Source organism: Chrysemys picta, chromosome 6 (genome assembly GCF_011386835.1).
Source record: "Chrysemys picta bellii isolate R12L10 chromosome 6, ASM1138683v2, whole genome shotgun sequence".
Taxonomy (NCBI): Eukaryota; Metazoa; Chordata; order Testudines; family Emydidae; genus Chrysemys; species Chrysemys picta.
In genome coordinates this window covers 39,624,292-39,647,568 of record NC_088796.1, presented here as the reverse complement: position 1 = coordinate 39,647,568, position 23,277 = coordinate 39,624,292, and positions in this window count along the sequence as shown.

The window sequence follows — 23,277 nt, the reverse complement described above, 5'->3', positions numbered from 1 at the left end:
CTTCCACATGTCTAACACTAGTTCTGCAGCCAGTAAAGGAGGTTATCTTTTGTATCATAATAATCAGGATCAGCAGCCATCTACCAGCAGTCCTGGAAGCTCCTTTCGCACACTATGTAAAGACAAAAGCAGGGGTTGGCACCACCATGTTGCACGATGGACACTTGACAAAATTACCATACTTAGTGATGGACATTGGGGGGGGTAATGTCTTTCAGTCATTCAATTTTTTGAAAAATTATGATGGACCTCAAATTTTTTACATGGACACAAGTGTCTGTGGTACGGACATATTGCTGACCCCTGGACAATTTTTATGCCATCAAACACCCAAAAATGTGGATGCTCATCCACATCTTAGGAAATGAAACAATGTGTATTCCAGAAAGGGCAATTTATGGAAGCAGATAGTGAACAGAACAAGTACCGTTTTGCTACTACACATCCTGTGAATAAACAGTGCAAGTTATTTATATATATTGCTGAGCACTGATCTGAAGTGAAGATATTTGGTATCTGGAAAAACATCTCATGGGATCACCCACTAAAATGAATGGGACACTCAGGACACATCCATGTCTTCTAGCCCCAGGAGACCCTGCTATTTTCCAGTGGTCCTCAATCTATGAGTATCAGAAAGGACAGAAATACAAGCCTCTTAACTTAAGTCAGAAAGCAGATAAATGCCGTGACAGCAAAATAAGATGACAAAGTTGGCAAGTATAATACTTTTTAGAAGACTTCAGAAAAACTAAGACGACATTTTTGACATTTCAGCTAGCAATACTTTACAGAATTTTTTCTATCGTCCCCCTTACTGTCCAGCTTTATCATGTGTGAAATGATCTGTGCAGTTCATCCTCGTTTTATGATTTAGTATGAGTGGCTTATATATTGTTTATTTCTTCTTGTAGCATTTAATTTCTTAAATAAATGCTCGCAAAATATGCTTCCCCTGGCAAGGATTTCATATCTATGGTCTTCAGTAGTTCAAATACAACACAATGTTTTCAGGTTCTCTGAGGAATTTGGTGGGGGTTTTTTTATGCTAGTCTCATCTTTTTAATTCCCTTCATGAAAAGGAACTCTAAGTTTTGTCATCTGATCTTCTGTTGTTCTAATGCAGCATGCAGAGCTGAGATATATGAAATACTCTAAATCTGTAATTCAAAACACAATGTAGACTCCAGAAAATCCAATCAAGCTACACGGGATGGAAAGAACCTTAATTTACAGTCAAAATATGCTCATGGCCTTGTCCTGATGCAAATACAGTACAGTCTGCAGTTAAAGGAAAGCCATTTCTTTTCCTCCTTTCATCATTTGTATCTGTTCATTTTATTGTCAGCTGTTTACATGACATTCTGTGCAAGATGTCTTGGTGCTAATAGAAACTGGTGCAATTTGGTTTAATGGTTAAAACCATGGGCTTCAGGCACAGTAGAAGTAGCAAGATCCTGTGAACAGCTGAATTTTTGAAATGTATTGGGACTGAAAAAATGCAAGTACCATTGAAAAAGGAAATTATCAATACAGGTAGCTAGAAATAATTATCAACATAGCATCTAGACACAAATGTTTGTCCAGAACACTGAGGATAAATTACACCAGTACATCTTTTGAACAATCTTATGTTAATAATGCATTTACTAGTCTAGGCAACAGGATGTTGACTGGCAGTCCCAGCTACTCAGTTTCAGTACTACTTTTACTTATTATAAATAAGTACATAGAGAAGAGATGCACATTCTGTGTAGTATATTGGAGTGTGTGTGGGGGGGGTGTTAGTCACAGAATGGTACGGAATATATCTATTCCAGAACCTGGGTTCTGTGAGAAAGCATAAAACATGTTGCAATCTGAGCAGAAAGGGGAGCAACACATTTCACTCATTTCATTTACAGTACTGTGGCAGATTCCACTACAAAATATGGTTCAAGCCTAACATGAGTTTCAGTTACTAAGTTTAATGTACCTAACAGTGAAATATGTTTAAGAAAAACTTAATAGTGAAGATGCAGGGCTAAACCCTTGAAAACTATTGGGTATTTTCCCAAATGACTCCTTGTCAATGACAAGATGTCATGTATCTCCCTACAGAAAACTACCAGGAAGTATAGGTTTGCCAGACCTATGACATAATAGAATTTTCCTTAGCCTACATCATCACACTTTACTTTGGTCAGTAAATCAATATACATGAGGCACAGCAGTGGGGGAGCACTAGGAAGAGATTAACATGGCTCAGTATGGATATTTTCTCCCCTCGTACATACCTGCAGATCAAGGGCAACTTCTCCTTCTACCTTCCAGTTAATAAATAGTGTGGTGCGAGGACTCCAAGAATATTTGCCTTTGTATGGCAAGTCTGGTGTAGGGCAAGTTAATATTAGCATAATAAACATTTGCAATGTGCCTTTATTTAGAATGGTGGTTAACAAAGATTTAAGAAAACATGGTCCCTGCTCCCAGAAGTTTACAGTCTAAACTAGACAGACAGCAAACACAAACGACAAAATAAGCTCAGGAACAGAGAGTTGAGGTTTCAAATACATTAAAATACTTGAGTTATATTATATGGCTACTCAATCTTACAAATGCTGACATTTTGAAATGGAGGTTGAGGCAGTACATTAGGAGAGGAGGAGGAAAAACACGAGCAGAATCATTAGTGGAAAGAAAGGGAAGAAAAGTTAGATCTATGGGAGGGGATTAAATAGTGGAGAGTGAGGATACCTGGAACATAAAAAAATGGCTGTTTTCCTGTGATAATCATAGAATCATATGACTGGAAGGGACCTTAAGAGATCATCTAGTCCAGTCCCCTGCACTCATGGCAGGACTCAATATTATCTAGACCTTCCCTGACAGGTGTTTGTCCAACCTGCTCTTAAAAATCTCCAATGATGGAGATTCCACAACCTCCCTAGGCAATATATCTGGAGTAGTGGTGTAAAACAAAAAGGCATAAAGTCAAGAGTAGGAGGACAAGACAAAGGAGATTAGAATGGGTAGAGGGCAATGTGGAGAGACACAAAAGATGAGATGTAAAATACAAATAAGTTGTCTTTTCCTATCCCTTGCTAAGGGTATTGTTGTATAAATGTGTTTAGCATGTGCATGCACCTGTGTGTGTGTGTTGGGGGGTCAATGTCATGGGCAGCATATTCACTATGCCTGGCAGAACTGCATGTCAGGAAATGTCAGGAAGACAGAAAGATTTTCAGAGGTACAAAGGGTAGTTTGGCACTCAGCTCCCATTGGGCAATTCACTTCCATTTTGTCCCTTTGAAAATCTCCTCCTACTTAACTAGAAGCACTGCTTCTGCTAGACACCTCAGAAAAGATGCACTCATAAGCCCACCTTCTTCACCTTGTCAAAGGATAGTGCGGTGACCCCTGCATCCCTGCAACCAGCTGTGTTTGGGTACAATGCCTCCAGGAGCTCTGGTTGAGGCAGTGCACAGTCCCTTCAGGTAGCCCCACCTTCCTATTGGTGATCAGGTGGAAGAGCATGGGTTAGAAAGTAGCTGCTCCTTCCAGCAGGTAACTATAAATCTCTTGTATACCCAAGGCAGGGTACAACTGCAGGTGCAGTCTTGTGGTGCTTGAAGGACATTGGCACCAGTACAACAACATACATCCATGGCTAAATTCATGTTGCTTCAGAAACCTTAATCTGGAATTTCAGTAGGTGACTTCACAACCCTAACATTGAAGGAATACTAGTTTCTTTTTTTTCTCCCTATATCTGCTCTGGAAAATAAAGTAATGCTAATTGTAATAACAGTATCTGAAGTATTACACTGAGATAATATACAGATAATCATTTCCAAGGTAAAAGTATGTTTATTTTCTCACTAGCTGCAGCTTCTGTGCAAAAATACTTTTACTGTGAAAATGAGCAGTTTTGCTGTGGCTTAGAGGGAGGATAAAAATGCAAAAAAAACCTTAATTGGTTAGATAAGGCATTTATTGCCACATCTGCACATTGTGTGGTGGGGTGGTAGAGGAAGGAGAGGGAATTAACAGCCCTACATTTTCTATTTCACCGACTTCTATTGGCACCTAGCTGGCTTACTGTAGCTCCACTGATGAAGAAAATGGTCAGAAAAAAGTAATTCAAACTTCCCGTAAGAAAGATTTAGAAAATCCAACAAACTACATTTTAATCTTTTTCTAAAATTAATTTTTGTTTGTTGTGACAGCAGAATCTTTCCTCCTGACGTGACAACGAAACGATGACACAAACATGCTAAACATGTGGGTACCAAATGGGTTACTTAGCAACAGTGGCCTGCAAATAGCTATGAGGGTTTCGTTTCCTTCCTTTGTCTGGTGCTTTCATATTTCTCCCTGCTTATAATGGGCACAACAATTTCTGCTCTAGTGACAAATGCAGAAAATGTGATAGAAATATAGCACCAGATCTTAGGCTCAGCTTTGACTGATTCAAGCACCCAATATGGTAAAATCTTTGGCTGGTGGGATTCTAGCTGCCACCACAAGGAATGTGGCCAGGAGAAAGGGATATGGGATAGTATGTGTAAATTAGAGCAGCGTACTCTAACTTATACCAGGAACTGGCCAGATATTAGGATGACCCCAGGACTGGGAGGGCGGAAGGGGGAGTGTGTAAAGGTAGCTTCCAGTGCAGCTCATGATCTGGACCACACTATTTGGGAAATGGAAGGGGAAGAGGGTCCCAACTCTGTGTGAGTGAAAATGTACCTTAGGGGTTTAGTGAACCTGTAAGATACAGCTCTATGTGGTGGAATTGTACTGTCACATGGGGAGATCCAGGAAGAATTCTCTCTCAGGGAAGCAGATTTGCTCCCTGAGCTCCCTGCCAAATAAACCAAATATGCCTCCTGCTGCCACCATTGAGAGGATGCAGTATGCATGCTCAGCTGGTTCTGCTAACGGGGAAATGGGTATGTGGGACTACAGGCTCTTCTCTTCTCCACCTTCTTTGAGGGGCATAGAGAGAGCAATCCTTGCGTCCCAGGGAGTGCAATGGTGTCCCACTGTTGCTTAATGGCATAAAGAAGGGAGCTATTTGAGCACTACCAAAGCAGCACTGGCCCTAATGTAAGAGCTGCTTAAACTCATGCCCAAGAGCTCTGTTTCTTGTCAAGACAAATAAGATATTTTTAAAGAAAGGTTTACTTTTGTGAGCTTGTGAGGAGAGCACAAGCTTTCTTTCAATTAAACCTGCAATACATCTGCTTTGGTGTTTGTGTGAGGCTCCCATACAGTGAGAATACTGGCAGTTATTATGGTGAAAAAAAGTTTGCAGTCCTGTGAAAATACTTTGTAGGCTAAAGTTCTGCAGCAACTCTGTCAACTATGACTCACTCTCTTTCGCTATATCCATCTCCTTACTGAGGATACTAACAATGTCCATAACTTCTTAGAATTTGTCCATAATAACTACTAAAATTTCTTGCACTATGACCATTGAAAACTTGACTTTTTTTTAAGTCGTGAAGAGCCCTAGGCCTCAGAACACAAGCATCCCCCCTTCACATCTGACACAGAACTAAATTCTCAGGTTTTCTCAACCCCCTTCTGTACAAATGTACAAAAAAAAGCATCCCCCACACACATTGTAGGCACTTTTGCCATAAAATGTAAAAACAGATGATCAAATGCAAATAAACCCTGCAGCTAATATACCATAACCCCAACCACACAGAGCCCTAACAAGACTCCCCTCTCCCACAAAAATTGGCTCCCATCAAATCACACTCTCCTCAAAAGCTTGAGCAAATACATAAATCTTGTAACGTGCCCTGAAATTTAATCTCAGGCTACTCTGAACTAAAGAGGGTAGTAGGCTCCAAAGCTGAGGGCCCTCAGAGAAAGTTCTTCCACCAGCGGATCCATCTTGAGTATTTCCGCTTAGTGTAACTTGCAATATGGCCATTATTCTCCACAACTTTGTTCTATAGGAAGCCCTATTTCCAACAAGCAGAAAGAGATGCTTGCCTTTTTCAAAGAGCACCATCAATGCCACTCTAAGTTGGCCAATGTGCGATGGTGAGCCTACCGGGTACTTGACACAACCCAAATGCACCACCTCTGAAGTATATCCAAACTCCTCAGGTTCTGGCACAACAATCAGCTTAACACATTCAATTATCTTCAAAGCACAATGGTTTGTCATTATCCAAAATGAAAGTGCGAACTAATCAGTAATTAGTGACAACTAGAGTTATTTCAAGTGAACAGTCAAAGCAAGAATCCCATGTGATCATGACACTAGTGAAGATTTACCTGTCAACAAGCAACACGCTATACATACAGTACAGTCAAATGCCAACCTGTTACCTTCTGCTCTTCCTTCAGTAATTCTAATATATTGCTGCTTTACAATAATCCATGTCCCATAACATCACACACAGACATAACAAATTAAATTAAATCTAAATTAAATTAAAAATGGTTATATCAACCAAAAATAACTTACTATGTACTTAAGTCAAGATGAGCTTTAGTTGAATCCCGCTCCTGCAGATGCAAAAATAAATACAACAAAACACAACAGATGACCAAGGGAAGATTAAAATCTTCATTACCACTATGTATGAGAGGAATGGGTTTCATGGTTCGGTGACAGCTCTTTGCAATAAATCATCAGTGTGCTGAGCAAGGAGATACAAGCTAATGCTCATGGAGCACAGAACACGGTTCTTTTTCATATCGGAATTGTTGTTGTTGAAACACTCTGCTCTTAATTTTCCTTATCTGTAAGCAACAGCTCCATGGACCTTCTTTGCATTTCCAATTTATTGCCTGGCTATTATCGCTGTTGTTCCACAGCTGGAAGGAAAATCGTTCCCGGTCTTGTCATTTTCACTGCTTTGAGCAAGGGGGAAAAAATGGGGATTTCTCTATTTTTTATTTATTTATTTCTGTCTAAAATTTTAATTAAACTGAGATGAGTTTATGAAACAAAAACTAAAGGCTTACATCTCTCAGTTAATGTCATTTTCTGTCAGGTTACTATAGGGTCGAAGTATAATTCACAGTATACTATATACTCAGTTTAATGTAATGTTATCAACAAGCATAGCCAGCATTGCCTTTTGACCCATTTGAAGAACATGTAATTTGGTCACATAATTATCATAATTAATCTTTATCAATCCTCTAGCGCCTTCCCATCCCCATTCTTTCTTTCCACTGGCAGCTCTAGGTCAATATTTACATGACTTAGCTGTACATATGCTCATTAAAGTCCCAGTCCCACACCCAATGAAGTCAATAAGCAAACTCATGAATTTCAGTTGAAGGAGGACTAGCCTTAATCAAGCAATCTTTTCAAAGTGCCTGTCAGTGATCTGCTGTGGCTAACAAGCTCTCCTGTGTCGGAGGGGAGCTCCTCGTGCTGGACACTCACCAGACTGCTGCGTTTAGATGCAAACACAGGATGCTGCATGCTTCAATGCCTCCCGAGTCTGAGCAGTATCCCCAGGTGCTGTCACTGGCTTTTCAGGCTCAGTTCCAGGGTGCAGACTTCCTGTCTGGCACCCCCTTCTCAGAAGTCCAACTGCCCCAAGACCAGTACTGAACTTCTCCCCACCCGCAAAGTCTGACCTCCTGCACGTTGCAGGCCAAAAACCTCACCCACTCACTCCTGTAATAGATCCATAACCTCCAGTTGAGTTACTGAAGTCCTCAAATCATGATTTAAAGACTTCAAGTTACAGAGAATCCACCATTTATACTAGTTTAAACCAGCAAGTGACCTATGCCCCATGCTGCAGAGGAAGAGGGAAAAACCCATCCAGGGTCTCTTCCAATCTGAGCCAGGGGAAAATTCCTTCCTGACCCCAAATATGGCAATCAGTTAGACCCTCAGCATGTGAGCAAGACCCATCAGCCAGGCACCTGAAAAAGAAACCTCAGAGCCCTCCCCATCTAGTGTCCCATCACCAGACGTTGGAGATATTTGCTAGCAGTTGCAGATTGGCTACATGCCATTTTAGGCAGTCTCATCATACTCAGTGGTGCAAGAAAGCTGGTAGGGTCAGGTACGCCGTACCATTAAGACATTTATTGCTGGTATGCCGTACCAGAAAGACATATTTTTAAGAATGAATTTTAAAGCCCTGTGCAGATACAAATTTATACCCGCAGATAGAAATCAGTATCTGCTGAACTGCAGGGCTCTCCCAGGAACTGCAATGGCAAAAGGAGAAGAACATGAGGCCACTGCTCTCAAGAGCCAGCGCCCTGCGCCAGCAGCTCCTCCAGTGCGGTGGTATCGCCCCCCAACCCTGTCCTCCAGCGGGGCTGTACAGACCCCAGACAGGAGACGTAGCTGCTTATATATTACTGGAGACAGCTAGTCAGTAGTGGTTATTTGAATATTTCTCAGTAACATAGATCATGACTGCATGGTCCTCAAAGACTTATATTGGCATTACATGAGTTTATTATCTCAAGGATAAATTGCATTCAAGAGAATGGTGAATTAATTTTACAAAAATATTTCAGGAAAATATCTGCTGTGCATAATCAGTAGTTACTTTTCATACGTCATTTCAAAACACCAACAGGTTCTAATCTACATTAAGAACTTGTTGCCTGTTTACAAGTTGCCTGCCAGATTTCAGCCTACTGCAGCTTGAAATATCTTACATAATAAACATTGAACTCCAGGTTGTAAATGGAACAGCCAATTCAACCTGAGGTCGAGCTATGCTGCTGGCACCTCAGTGATGAACCAGAAGGAAAGTACAATCTGTTTTTTCTCCTCAATCTATTTTTGGGAAATTTGCTGATCCAATAATGTCATTCCTATATCCTACTTTAATGAAAACTTCAAATCAGATTATTACGGACATATATGGACCTGTCTATATTTTATTTAACTCATGAGTCTGAGTCCATTTTCAAGGCCCAAGTCTTGACAGCCTTTGACATTGCTGGTTTCACATCCTAAATGTATAGCTATTCATACATATCATTACTACTCCTTGTTTCTTATTACTTCAGTTAGTTTCAGGATGCTTTAAATCAATCAGTAATCAGGCATTCTTAGATCGCCCTTGTGTGCATAAACATTTACTAGCCTTTCATTAATGTTCTGCTTTTGACATTTCCAAAAAATCCTCTTCTGCTAATTAAATGCGTCACCTCTGTCCTTTTCCTGTTTTTTCTAAGAAGTCAGCAAAGGAAACTGCTTTCTTTCCGTCCATCCTTGTTTTGCCACACACTTCCCTGTCCTGCAGAGTTTATACATCCTAGGGTTACCATATTTTGTGCCTCCAAAAGGAGGACACTCCACGGGGCCCCGGCCCCGCCCCCAGCCCTGCCCACGCCCCACGCCCAACTCCGCCCCTCCCCAAAGTCTCTGCCCCCTCCCCTGCTTCCCGCGAACATTTGATTCGCGGGAAGCCTGAAGCAGGTAAGGGGGAGTGTGGGGGGAGGAGGCGCAGCCCAGGCTGGCCCCCTGGCGGCTCCGGCTGGCCCCCTGGCGGCTCCAGCCTGGGTCGGCTCGGGCCCTGGGGTGCCGGCCCCGGCCGACCACCCCCGGCCCGCCCAGCACTGCCGGCCCCCGGCAGCCCGGCGCACCCCCCGGCTCCCGGCTCCCAGCCCCACGACCCCGGACTGGCCCCCCGGCCCCCCGGCTCCGCGCCCCCGGCTCCCCGCCCGGCCCCGCGCCCGGCCCGGCACTGCGACCCCGGCTCCTGGCCCGGCCTGGGCCCCGGCCCGGCACTGCGCCCCTGGTTCCCGGCCCGGCACCGTGCGCCCGTCCCGGCTCCCGTCCCGGCCCCATGCCCCCGGCCCCGCGACCCCGGCCCGGCCCCGCACCGCTGACCCCAGCCAAAGAGGCCCCAGCCAAGCACCAACGAGCCCTCCCTTCCTCCCGATTTTCCCGGACATGCCTGGCTTTTGGGGATTTCCCCCCGGAGGGGGATTTGAGCCCCCAAAAGCCGGACATGTCCGGGAAAATCCGGACGTATGGTAACCCTAATACATCCTAGTATTAATCATTTCAAGGAGGGATATGTGGGACTGTTTCTCAAATGTCAGTTTCATAACTTGTTTTACTCAGAATAACCTCATTACACCCAGCCTTTGCAGTATCCCATATTCATAGTATCTGAAGCATCTTGTTGTATTGCCCTCTTGGAGTGGGTAGGGCGCTCAGGCCCACCCTCTCCACTAGGGTCCAGTCCAGGGCCCGATGGTGGGCAGCTACACCCAACACCTTGGGCTTAAGCTTCTGCACCCTTGGACCACTTCCTACCCTGATCTCCTTCAGCTTCCTAGAGTAAGCCACTCCAATAAAGCTTCTGACCTGAACACACTGTCCCTGCTTCTCCCTTGTGGGTTTGCACAGTCTGTGTTGTCAAGTCCCAGGCACTGAGCTCCTGGCAGTACTTTCCTCCCAGAGAAGCTGTCTGCTCCCTTCTACTACCTGCTTCTGAACTGTTCTGACCCCCCTTTTTAAAGCCCTGCCTCCAGCTTGTGCAGGCTTTGCAGGCGTTGCTGGGTGTGGCTGCCTGGGCCCAGATCTGTGCCTTAGCCTCTTGTTCTCCAGTGTGAGATTTGTACACCTCATCACAGCACCTAACTCCCAATGAGTATCTGGGCGTTAGTCTGTAGAGCTGGGTTTTACCCTTATTTTTTTCCTGAAATGTAAAAGAAAAAAAATTATTAGGAACACATGCACAATATTTAAGAAAGCCATACTATGATTTTCTCCCTGCTGATTACATCAGGCACTACAGGGCTCAAAGGGAAGTGAATTTGGAAAAGTCTTTTACCTCAACGTGATAAGAAAATCTTCTAGGCTTTATTCCTCCCCTGTGGTATGGCTGTTTGAGAGGCTCAAGTGGGCCAACCCAGCTGGAAACCTGACTTACCCAGGCCCCACCAGTAGGGGAAATCCTGGGTGGCATAGAGACAGCACAGTGACTCCAGGTTAAATACCCTCCCAAACCCCAGTATATAGGGAATGGCTAGAAGAAAGGTGCTATCTTCAGAGCGAAGAGAAGTTCTAGCAATCCCTAGCAGGGGCACCCGGGGCGGGGGGGGGGGGGGGGGAAATGGGGCAATTTGCCCCCGGGGCCCCCACGAGAATATAGTATTCTATAGTATTGCAACTTTTTTTTTATGGAAGGGGCCCTTGAAATTGCTTTGCCCCCTGAATCCTCTAGGCAGCCCTGATCCCCAGCTTCATGCACAGTTTTTTGTGGCCATGGGCAGTTGGGTTGTTACAACTCTAGTATGATAGTATAGGGCAATGTCTAGGAACTTTAGAGAACTCTACTTCCAGGAAGTGCTGGATGAGAGAGGACAGCATATATGGCGGAATGAATAAAATCTGAGTGTTGCACTAACTTAGCTCTCTCTTTTTATGCTTGGACACTGAATATGATGTCAGAAATGGGGTAGCTCCTGCAAATACATGAAATCAGAAACTAGGAATGTAGCAAAAACAAAATCAAATCAGACACACAGACACCAAAGAGAAAGTAGTAATTATGTCAGCATACCAGATTCCTGTCCCCGAGCAGATGGACATGAAAGGGGATGTGTTTAGCAAAAGGATATTTTTAGATTACAGTGGAAAAATTATGAAATTGCAACAGGGCTAGATAAAAAGGAAAACAAAATAAGAGCAGCCACACTATTAGCTGTATTTGGCTAAGGCTGCCACATGCTCCAACAGCATCTGGATATGCTGGCAGCATACCAGGAGGACTCATGTAAAATCCTAGAAGTGCTCCAAAAGCATTTTTAACCTCAGCTGGAGTACTGTGTCCAATTCTGGGTGCCACACATTAGGAAAGATGGAGACAGTCCAAAGGAGAGCAACAAATTGATAACAGGTTTCGAAAACTTGACCTATGAGGAAAGGTTAAAAAAAAAGGGGGGGGGGCATATTTGGTTTTGAGAAAAGAAGACAGAGGGGGGACCTGATAAGTCTTCAAATATGTTAAGGGTTGACCACCAATATATGCTAGGCTTATAATCAATATGTATTATTTACACCACATATATTAATATGCATTGAGTACACAATAGTAATATAACAGCCTATGTTTTTCTAGAATCCTATTCATTTATGCTAAGTATCACATAATACCTTGCATTAGCTGAAATAAACTTTGGCCTCAGCATGTAGGAAAATCGTCTGGATCAGGACATATGGGTGTTTTACCATAGTAACAGGGAGGGAGCTACTCTCACAGACCAATATTGGAATGTCCCAAAGATTAAATCTATATGAGTGTTCTGCCCTGGTACAAACCTAGAAGGTGCTTTCATGCCCTTTGGTACCCAGAATACATGTGTTCAGAACAAAGAGAAAATAAAAACAAGGTAGAAAGATGATTGGTAAAATCTAACCTCAAATGACACATATTGTACCTTTTTACTTGTAAACGGGATGGGTGTAAACAGGATGGGTATAAAGAGGATAGCGTTATGGGTACAACTTTGGAAGCAAGCCTTCTTTGTAAGATAAATTCAATAAGACTGCATGGGACAGCTTTCCAGAAACTGGTATCATGCTGAGCCTTTCTTCCTTTACTATACTATTATTGACTTTTAGTAATAAACCTGACAGATACTGGTTCTTTGGTCTTTTAAATATATTTCATAACTAACCAAAGTGTAGTCTAGCAATTGACTATACAATTTACCAAAAAGTGGATAGTGATCAATTGTTTTCCATGTCCACTGAAGGTAGGACAAGAAATAATGGGCTTCATCTGCAGCCAGGGAGATTTAGGTTAGACATTAGGAAAAAAACTTTCTAACTATAAGGGTAGTTATGTTCTGGAACAGGCTTCCAAGGGAGGTTGTCATTGCAGGTTTTAGGAACAGGTTGGATAAACACCCCTCAGAGATGGTCTAAGTTTACTTAGTCCTGCCTCAGTGCAGGGGGCTGAGCTTGATGACCTCTCAAGGTCCCTTCCAGCCATACATTACTATGACTCTATGATTAAAAGAAAAACCAATGACAGAAATAAAGCAAATGGAAAAGGAAGTCACAGAGCCCATAAATTGGATAAGCAGCAATGGTAGCCATTGAGAAGCCAGGTAATCGGCACATTTGCATAGACACAAACACTCTAAACCAGTGGTTCTCAAACTTTTGTATTGGTGACCCCTTTCACACAGCAAGCCTCTGAGTGCGACCCTCCCTTATAAATTAAAAACACTTTTTAATATATTTAACACCATTATAAATGCTAGAGGCAAAGCGGGGTTTAGGATGGAGACTGACAGCTCACGACTCCCCAAGTAATAACCTCGCAACCCCTCTGAGGGGTCCTGACCCCCAGTTTGAGAACCCCCACTCTAAACAAAGCACTAAAAAGATCTTACTACCAAGTTCCTACAACTGAAGAAATGTTACCTGATTAGGTAAAAGCAAAAATATTCTCAGTTCTCAATGCCAAAGAAAGCAGGTACCTCACCATATTTTGGACCCCACAAGGTAGATACAGATGGTGGAGAATGCCACTTGGGATCAAACCTGCAGTTGAAGAATATCAACGCCACCAGCAAAACATTAGAACGGGACTTCCAGGGTTCAGTGTCATAGCTGATGACATCCTAATATATTGACATGGAGATGGTGTGGTGGAAATTTTGTCAGATCATGACCACAACCTCATCTTTGAGCTAGAAAGAGACAAGGAAGTAAATCTAAAATGAATAAAAACAGAAGGAGATTATGACTGACAGACCAAAGGCTACAACCCAACTCTGAAAAGGTAAAAGCAATACAGAAGATGCCCATACCTAACAATATTAAATCAGTTGAGAGACTAGAATAATTTGTATATTAACAAAATTTCTCCCAAGCCTCTCAGATGTGTGCAAACCCCTGTGGCAAATACTGGACATAGGGCTATGGATATGGTTACTCAACCTGATGAAACCATCACATGTATCAAGGAGCTGGTGACCAACTATCTCATTCTGAAATATTACAATGTGACTGAAAAGGCAACCACATAATGTAGTCCAGTGAGGCCTGGGGATCACTCTTCCAAAAAGGAGAGAGAGTCAGTAGCTCTTGCATCACAGTAATTACCAACCAAAGGTTCACCCAAATAGAAAAAGAATGTCTTTCAATAGTTTTCACATGGGAAAAGTTTGACCAGTATGTTCAAGAACAGGTAACCGTTTGAGCAGAAAATGACCATAAACTATTAGAGAACATTTTTAAAAAGCCACTGCTATTGATCCCAAAATGCCTTCAGCACATGCTACTGAAATGACAATGCTTAGGTATACACTACAATGTACGTCTTACCCAGACCAGCTTTAAAGCATGAAAATGGTGTAATGGAAGAAGAATATGAGATCCTCAACCTGAGAGAAAGCATTAACCATGCCAGTTATGTGCCAGTTTCAAGGCAGGGACTAAAAAGAATCTGTACAAGACAAAGAATTACAAATGTTCATGTGCATTATTCTGTCAGGATGGCCAAACACCAACAGAGAAGCCCAATCTGCCTATCAAGAATACTGAAATTATTGAGATGAGATGATCCTTTAAGATTGCCTTTTTATATATAATGCTATCGAATCATAATACCCGGACTCCCTCAGGAATAGATCAGAGCCATTTTGGAATACAAGCACATCTCCAAAAAGCCAGAGACACCATGTACTAGCCAATCATGACCAAGGATAACCAAGACCTGGTGAGCAATTGTGATACATGTGGGGAAATGCAAGACAAGCAGCAAAAAGGGACAGTGAAAATACACGGTATTCCCAAGGGACTTGGGGGCAAAGTAGGAATGTTCCTTTTCACTGCAAACCGCACAAATTACCTCATTATTGTAGACTACTTTTTAGATTTCTGGGAACTAAGCAAACTGTCAGACACTGCTGCAGTGACCATCATAGAAAAAGCAATTAAGCATTTCAGCAGGCATGGTATCCCAAACTGCGTAGTTTCAGACAATAGACCCCCCCCCCAGCTTACATACAGTAAGTTTATGCAATTTACCCAGGAATGATAATTCAGTCACATTACCACTACACCACAGCCAGTCAAATGGTAAAGCCAAATCAGCAGTTAAAATTGCTAAGACTCTATTAACAAAGGCCACAAAAAGTAAAGAAAACATATGGCAAGTCATTCTTGAATGGAGACACACTCCCCCAGAAGGCTTTAATAGCAGCCTGGTACAATGCTTGATGTCCAGACAAATGTGTTCCTTGGTGCCTATAGCCTACGCATTACTACAAGAAGTAAAAGAGAAAAAAGAAGACAAACACTCCCAATGTCTACTATGACCAACAAGCTATACACCTCCCAGAACTATAACCAGGAGACCCTGTCAGGATCAAATTATTTCCTTGGGACAAATCATGTACTTGGAAGCAAGCTACATGTGTTGAACAGATAGCTCATAGATCATATAACATAGCAAGGAATGAGCACATATTTGCCCACAGTGAACACAAGACAAACATGGATGTGGAGGACAGCGAAATATGCACTCTGCTGAGACTTCCTCAGCAGGACATGGAAGGAACATAGGCTGACAAGAGACTGATAGATATCGGAACAGGCTCTCTAAATTCCACACCAGCCAGAGATACAAGTGCTAGGCAGTCCCCAGTTTGCACAAGAAAGACAGAAAGACTCTCATTCATTCCAACATCAAACAGCAAGGTATACACCAGGTTTTGTACAATACAAGGTGTGAAAGAATGACCCTCCCAAGCCCAGAGGAAATTGCCTTAGCTGCCAAGCAAGTTAAGAGTTAGTATTTAAAAAACAAGTTGGTGCTAAATTGTGTTATATCATATATATGAGGACATATATTTAAGGGAGGGTAATTATATGTTAAATATGTAAACAAGTTACAATATTCTTGTTTAATTTTGCTATCTCAAATGTGACAAAAAGGATGTTATGACAGATAGATTCCCAATAGGGGGCATTATAGTTTGACAGTATGCTTATGTATAGGGTAGTGTCTGGGAACTTAGAGAACTCTACTTTCAGGAAGTGCTGTATGAGAGAGGACAGTATATTTGGAGGAAGGAATAAAGCCTTGATGTTGCAGTCTTGACTTTCTCTCGTTTAATGCTCAAACATTGAATATAAACTTAGAGAAACTATAGGGTTGCTCTAAATTGCACAAAGCGACAAGTCTAGTACCAGGATGGACCACGACTGAGAATCTGTCAAGTTTGTTTAAGGTGACCTCCACATGAGCACACGCGCACACAACTTCCGCTCCACCTGCTACCCCATTCTATAATGAGCACGCAACTCTGGTATGGCTCAGGATATGGCCTCTTGTTTTTAGCTCAACTATTTAATTAAACCATGATTATAGTACTCTAAGAGAAGGAAGAGTTGTAACACAGATGAAGGGAAGACTGCGATATTTTTGTTTATTAAAGTTAATGTAGTATACATAACAAGTTGCCAGTTGACCGCACTGGAAACTAAAATGCACTTGTCAAGGAAACAGGTATAGAAAGGGCATTACGCCAAGTTTCCTCACATTTCGCCATTCATCTGCCACAGCTTTGATCGATTGTACAGTCTCTGCTGATTCAGGCATCTTGGCTCTTTCAGCCATGGTCTAACTAGGTGATTTCTAGAGTCTGAAAATTAGTCCACTAAAACTGGAATAAGACCAGCAACTCATTTCTCGCACCGTAGGTCACCAGCCAGCATTGAGACAGTAGCAATTTTGGCCAATATTAGCATTGTCTAGAGTTTTAGATTTTACCTAAAAGTAAAATTGGGTAAAGTTTTAAATATATTTCAATATAATTTTTGTGGTCATTTGTATACAGTTACTGTTTTTAGTAAATTTTGTCAAGTTTGAATAAGGACTTGTATTCTGATTAATGATAGTTAAGATCACAGTCCAGAGTTCACAGATTTATTGTGAAAAATCCTTTGGTCTGAGCTTCCATGGGATAAGGATTCAGTGTCTGTATTCAATGGTTCTCAGAACTACAAAACATCAAGTTCCACTGGGCAAGATTGGGATCAATATAGATATATACAGACACAGTATTTGTCATAAGATAAGTTCCTTTATTCAGAGTTTAAGCTGCAAAGGAATAAACACACAGTGGGGACAAGGTATCAGCCAAAAAGCAACTAGCACAATGTAAACCTTTACAGCTCCATTTGGCACTGACACAGTGATGTCTCATTGCTTAGTGTGCACTGTTAGAGCAAACCATTCCCCACGTTCCCCAGAAACAGAGAAATTACAGCTGAAAAAATGGATACGGATACAAATCACAATGAGAATAGGAAGGGTATTGTTATCTGGTATGAGTCTGATCTTTTAGCCAATTAGACATATGAAAGAAGAAATAGTAGTAATTGTCTGCAACACTGGTAATATGGAGATGCTTCCAAAACCAAAGTAATAAACACTATCTCATAATAAAAATTTCAATATTTCTAAATATAAAGTCAACAACAAAATGTACTGCTTTTGCGGGCACTACAGATTGTTTTTTCAATCCACCATCTCTTTGAAAAAGACAGACATCTTTATGTATCTGTGTTGGGTTATGCAAACTCCACACTGGAGAGGCAAGGGTTAAGGAGCTGCACTGGGTCCAGCTGGCCCTGTTATCCCAGAATTTGACAGTCCTGTGTGTACCCCAGAACTTGACAATACTGCAGTCAGCCATTTTGTATATTCAACCACTGCCAGATGAAAACTCAACATCACATAGCTAGGAAAATCTTAGGCCTTTGTGAGGCAGTCAGACAGCTGTATACCTGCAGTTTGTTAATCTAATCAGAATGTGAGGATGGGACAGAAAGTTATGGAAGAAAGTGAGTGAATAGCAACCTTGGTTTTAAGTGCACTTGACATGTGACTAGAAATGTTTTGCAATAATGAGTACAGTAGTTTATTGAAATTGAGGAGAACAGGTGACCCACTAGGAGTCACTGTAGGTGATGTATTTTGTTTGAAGTTAGCTATAAAAGATTAGGTGAAAGAATATGCTTTGGAGCAGTCTGAGGGAGCTTTTCTTTGGGCAAGGAGCTGACATCTAAACTCCCCATCAGTTGGATGGAAAGAGGGTCCCTGGAAGCTTGGCTAGTGATCACCTCAGACTGTGGGTAACTATACCTGAGATGTCCTAAACCTATTGCATACATGTGTGTGTGCTTAAAAATCTAATAAATAGTAGTTTTAGATAAGAACATATTTGTTTGTATCAATCATTTATCAAATGGATGAGTGGTGCCCCCTATTGATTTATTCCTGATACCTCCTGGAGAGAAACAGTTAAGTTACCACTGCTTTGGGTTCTGAAAAACCTGTGTAACAGCCCCGCTCCACTGTACCTGCAAAGTCTGTACAAGCTGGAGGAGGAGCTTAAAAAGAGTAGCTCAGTGGCAGACAGTACAGGTAAGCTAGCCTACCCTCTGAGCTCCTGTGGTGAGGGGAAATTCTGGGACAGAAGCAGCCTGATTCCTGCTTGAAGAGGATCCCTGTCAGCCCCTCTGTAGTGACTGACGAGTCCAGAGACATCTCTGAACCTGAGGATCATTCATGGAGTTTGTGACTGGACCATCTTTCAGTCAGTCAGTCAGGGAATTTGTTTTGGGGACCCCCTAATCCCTGAACTGTGTTCTAAAGCCAGGGAGTAAGGGTTTGGGGATTTTATAACCTGCTGCATATTAAACCTGTGGAGGAATTTACCACCTTCTCCCACTTGTGAGTCCTTTGGGCTGTACTGAACCCAGTCAGCCACACTGCTAAACCACTGCAGAGAAGAATTTTGTGGTCATAGGTCATCAAGGGCCGCAACAAAGTACGCGTACCAACGGGACACTAATCTTACATTTGCTACCTCAAGGCATGTGACTGGGGAAAGTCACAGGTCTTAGCATTGTGACCCTAAAAATAGTGTTTTACTTTGTTATGTATATTTGTTTCCTGTTTCATATAATTATTGTGTTGAATATATTGTATGTGTTTGTGTTATTTCTTGAAAATCTCCAACTATCTGGCAAGTAAGTGGGAATTAGCCTGGGTTAGAGTTTTCCTCCCAAGCTGCCCTGGTGACTCTGCCAGGAAGAAGCGAGGGAGGTGGAGGCAACGCCAAATAAATTCATAGGAAAAAAATAAAGAAAATACACCCTGCTTTGAGGATGGCGGGATCCAGAAAAACCCAGGCCTGACCATCAAAACCTGTAAGCAGATTGGCATTAAAGAAGGTAACCAGGTGGAGAGGGGGCGCTACACTCATAATAAATTTGTGCAAGTATCATTGAAATGTAGTAGCACTGGTGACATTTCTAGTCAACATCACTATCATCATCTTGTTTATCATTATGATCTCTGTTGAGTGTGTGTGAGTAACCAGAGTCTTCATTGCCTTGGCACTTACGCAGCTCCTCTGTGCATTGAAGAGTGTTCGGACTAAAGACAGTTGGTTGTGCAGCAACCCTTAAAGGCACAAACAAGGCCTTGTAGAAGCATAGATGCCATTGGGCCCCCAAAGAATACAGGAAGTAGTTCATTATCCACATTTTTCCATCCATTTTGCAATGATGATACAATACCTAGTTTACCCTGTGTGAAGACATCCAAATCTCTTGTTAAGATGCTCTTCAAAATTGCTCTCACATCATGGGAGGTTGGCCAATGACTTGTCCTTTTTGATGGCTAGATTGACGTGTAAGCAATTCAGATCTCTGTGGGTCTCCTTTTCTTTCTTGCTCTGGTCATACAGCATTGCCACCAACTTCCTTATTGCAGAAATTGGGGCTTGTCCATCAGTCTCCCGCAACTTGGCAAGATCTCTGAAGCAGTAAGCTCCCTTTGTGTGGACAATATTAAAATACAGAATTCCCCACCCCATGCCAAATAGGCACGAGACAGAGTCATATCTTGTTAATGCATGTAGAGCAGGAAGTATGTTGCAGAAGTCAGCAGTGAGCACATCACAAATTGCACACACAAGTATGAACCGACACTTGTCAGTTGTGCTGGTGAAGGTGCCTGTTTCAATCCACATGCCGTCTATGTGTTCCATTTTTGTAAAGCAGTGAACAGCATGGACCAAAACATCTTGTATCAGATGACCTAATTACTATTTTTCCTTTGACTCAGAAAGACCCAGAAAGCCATACTGGCAAATACAACATGCACAAGCATCCTTGTGTCCACTTCTTCTTAAGTACTGTACAATTCTTGGGCTTCTTCAGCACCTCTACTGGTGATGCACTTTGCTACTTCACCATTGGAAAAGCCTCCAGCAAGAAGGAACATTTGCGTTGGGTGTGCTTCTGCACTCTCGGGTGAATTTTGAACCATATATTCACAGAGGAATTTTTCAAGTGACTGCTTGTTGGATGCCATATTTAGAACCATTTTCCATGGAGCACAAGGCATCCACCAATCACCTGGTATTTCTTGCATCCAACTTTAGATCCTGTCTGGCGCTGTCATATCCGTCAAAGACTTCGATTACAGAATTAGCTTTGTCAAATCCTTTTAAGATCAAGTACTCAGCAGCTAATTTTATCTCCAGCCATCATTTGTATGACAGCCACAGCATATCTGATGTATACTGTGCTTTCTTTGTAGCATGCTCTTAGCTCATGGATTCTTTCAGCTTGAGCTTCCAGCGGACTCCCTAATTCAGCTTTGTCGGTTCTTCTCATTGCTCCATCATCATGGAAGAGGGACAGACACAGGTACAATCGGGTGACTAAGAACAGTTGCCACTGAAACATCAGCTCTGCATCTTGCTAAGGGCAGGGCTCTGCAGAAAGCATGTTCTGAACTGATGGCTACTGTGATTTGGTCCCTTGCAGATTTGGTCACGTCAGCAAATATTCTGTTGCCAGATTTCTTGACTAGGCTGAATTAGCTACAAGTCTGATCAAAATGAAGGGAATCACTCACAAATCTCTCCATTTGTTCGTCACCAACATCTGCTATTTTCAGTAGAGACTCTCGTATATCTGATGTTACATGCGATCAAGTAGATACAGATGCTCCCCGGGTTATGCAAACCCAATTTATGCAAATCCACCCTTACAGAAAAAGTTCCGTAAGCTTTTTTTTTTTTTTGGGTGCGTAATTGTCGGGTTTACCTTGAGAGAGTCACAGGTCCCTTCTTTATAGGCTTGGTTAAGTCACTATCACCAGGCCTCAGGCAGCAAAATATCCTATTAGTCATGTGGCAATTCTCTAAAAAGGGTGATATTTTGGGAGTTTACGGGCTTGCCTACACTGGCAATTTACAGCACTACAACTTTCTCTCTCAAGGGTGTGAAAAAACACCCCCCTGAGCACAGCAAGTTTCAGCATTGTAAAGCACCAGTGTAGATAGTGCACCAGCGCTGGGAGACGCGCCCCTTGTGGAGGTGTTTTTTTTAGAGCTCTCTCCTGGCGCTGCAACCACACAAAGCATGTTAAAGTGCTGCCGCGGCAGCACCTTTAGCATTGCCAGTGTAGACTAGCCCTAATGTATCCACTCTATAAACCCCCACATCATATATCAGTTGCTTCCTTTGTCTTTCAGGTGCATAGAAAGTGATGGAGAAGGGGACAGAGAGAGAGAGAGAAAAAGAAGTCTTGGGATGTCTACCCCTTCTTTTTATAGTCCTGGCTCCCCTTTGAGAAGCTTTCCAGCTGGGAGCAAGGTGACAGGCAGTCTATGTAGAAGGAAATTCCAGGCTGTTTCTTTGCTGAGATGTAGATTTTTGCCCCGCCCTCTTTCCTGCCAAAGAATGGCCACTTAGCAGGTAGTGGTCCATGAGCCTTGTTTACACCTGGCTGAGATGTGAGCTTGCCCTTTGTCTCGGAGGATCTGGTTTGGCCATTCCCCAGATTTATCCAGAAAACATACTTTTAGTCATGATGTCAGCTTATGTTTATAACTTCACATATAATGCTGCTATTTGCATTTGCCATGATACCATTGATCAGCAAATTGAGTTTTTAAATATCTCATAAGACATATGTTGTACAAACATTATTACAATAGTGTATAGGGTATGAACACAGGGGTAAAATCTGTCAATGTGAATTACTAATGTAATGCTTCTCCATTTGTGAGCTTTTGTACATATAATATACCATCTAGTTGGCCTGGTAGAAGGTTTTAATTTGTAATTGCCTATGCATGCAGTAATAGTCTTTGAAATATTCTAGAAACTGGCTTTTTAATTCACTGACACTTATGCATAGGTCAGTATTAATATTAGAAATGACAATACATAGCTTCATACTGGGCTTCAATCAAAGTGCTCACTAAACAAAAAAAGCAATTTCCATGTTAACATATAGATCTAATTTATATATAATTTAGCACAAGTCTGTATACTGGTACAAAATGAAAAAAGGTGGTAGTAGTGGTGGTAAGGCTAACAATATACTCTGGGAATTTTACCACTCCAGGGGAATTATAGTGTATGAAGACATGGAGGATACAAGCCCCTTAAATCTTACATCAAAGCGAGAGACTCGCTACATACTTTGAAAAAATGTGGTGTTTGTCAAGAAAATCAAAAGAATATAGAACTGTCCAAAGCCACCAGTGCTGGACAGAATTCTGTGATGCTGACAGTAGAAGCCCGGACAGATGAATTGTACTGGTGGCTACTGGACGAGATTTTTAGTTTACATTATGTGCCACTAATATGCTATGACATGGGTTGCTTTCAGAAATACACAAGCAAGTCGAATTTGACACACACCTGAGTTGTATTGAACCCAAGAAAGAAAATAGACTTCAAATCTGATCAGAGAGCATCATGTTCACCTGCTTCTATAACCACTAGTGAAAACATGTCCTGCTGTGGTTGGTCCTGCTGCACTGTTTGCTTGAGAAAAACACACAAGAAGCTTCATAAAATAGACACATTTGAAAGAGTAACCAATCAAGGGCAGGAGTACTTTGAAGAGGATTTGATGACATATTGCAGAATATCTGAGGAAGACTTGATTGATAAGGATGCAGTTTATCACTCAACATGCCTTTCTTCCTACTTGAATAAAATGAATCTTAAAGCAAAACCATCTAGTTATACTGGAACAATACAGTCATCTGATGACATTGCATTTTATCAGCTGATTGAAGAGCTAGACAATGGTCTTATGTACAAGAAAGCTAGTCTTCTGTCCAAGCTGCTACAAAGATATAAAGCCCTACTTCCCTCAGATGTAGAAATTGCAAGCCATTCCAGTAGCAAATTACAGGCAAGATTAGGAAGACATTATGTTCTGCAATTTCATTCCATGCACAGCATGGACAAAGCAAGTG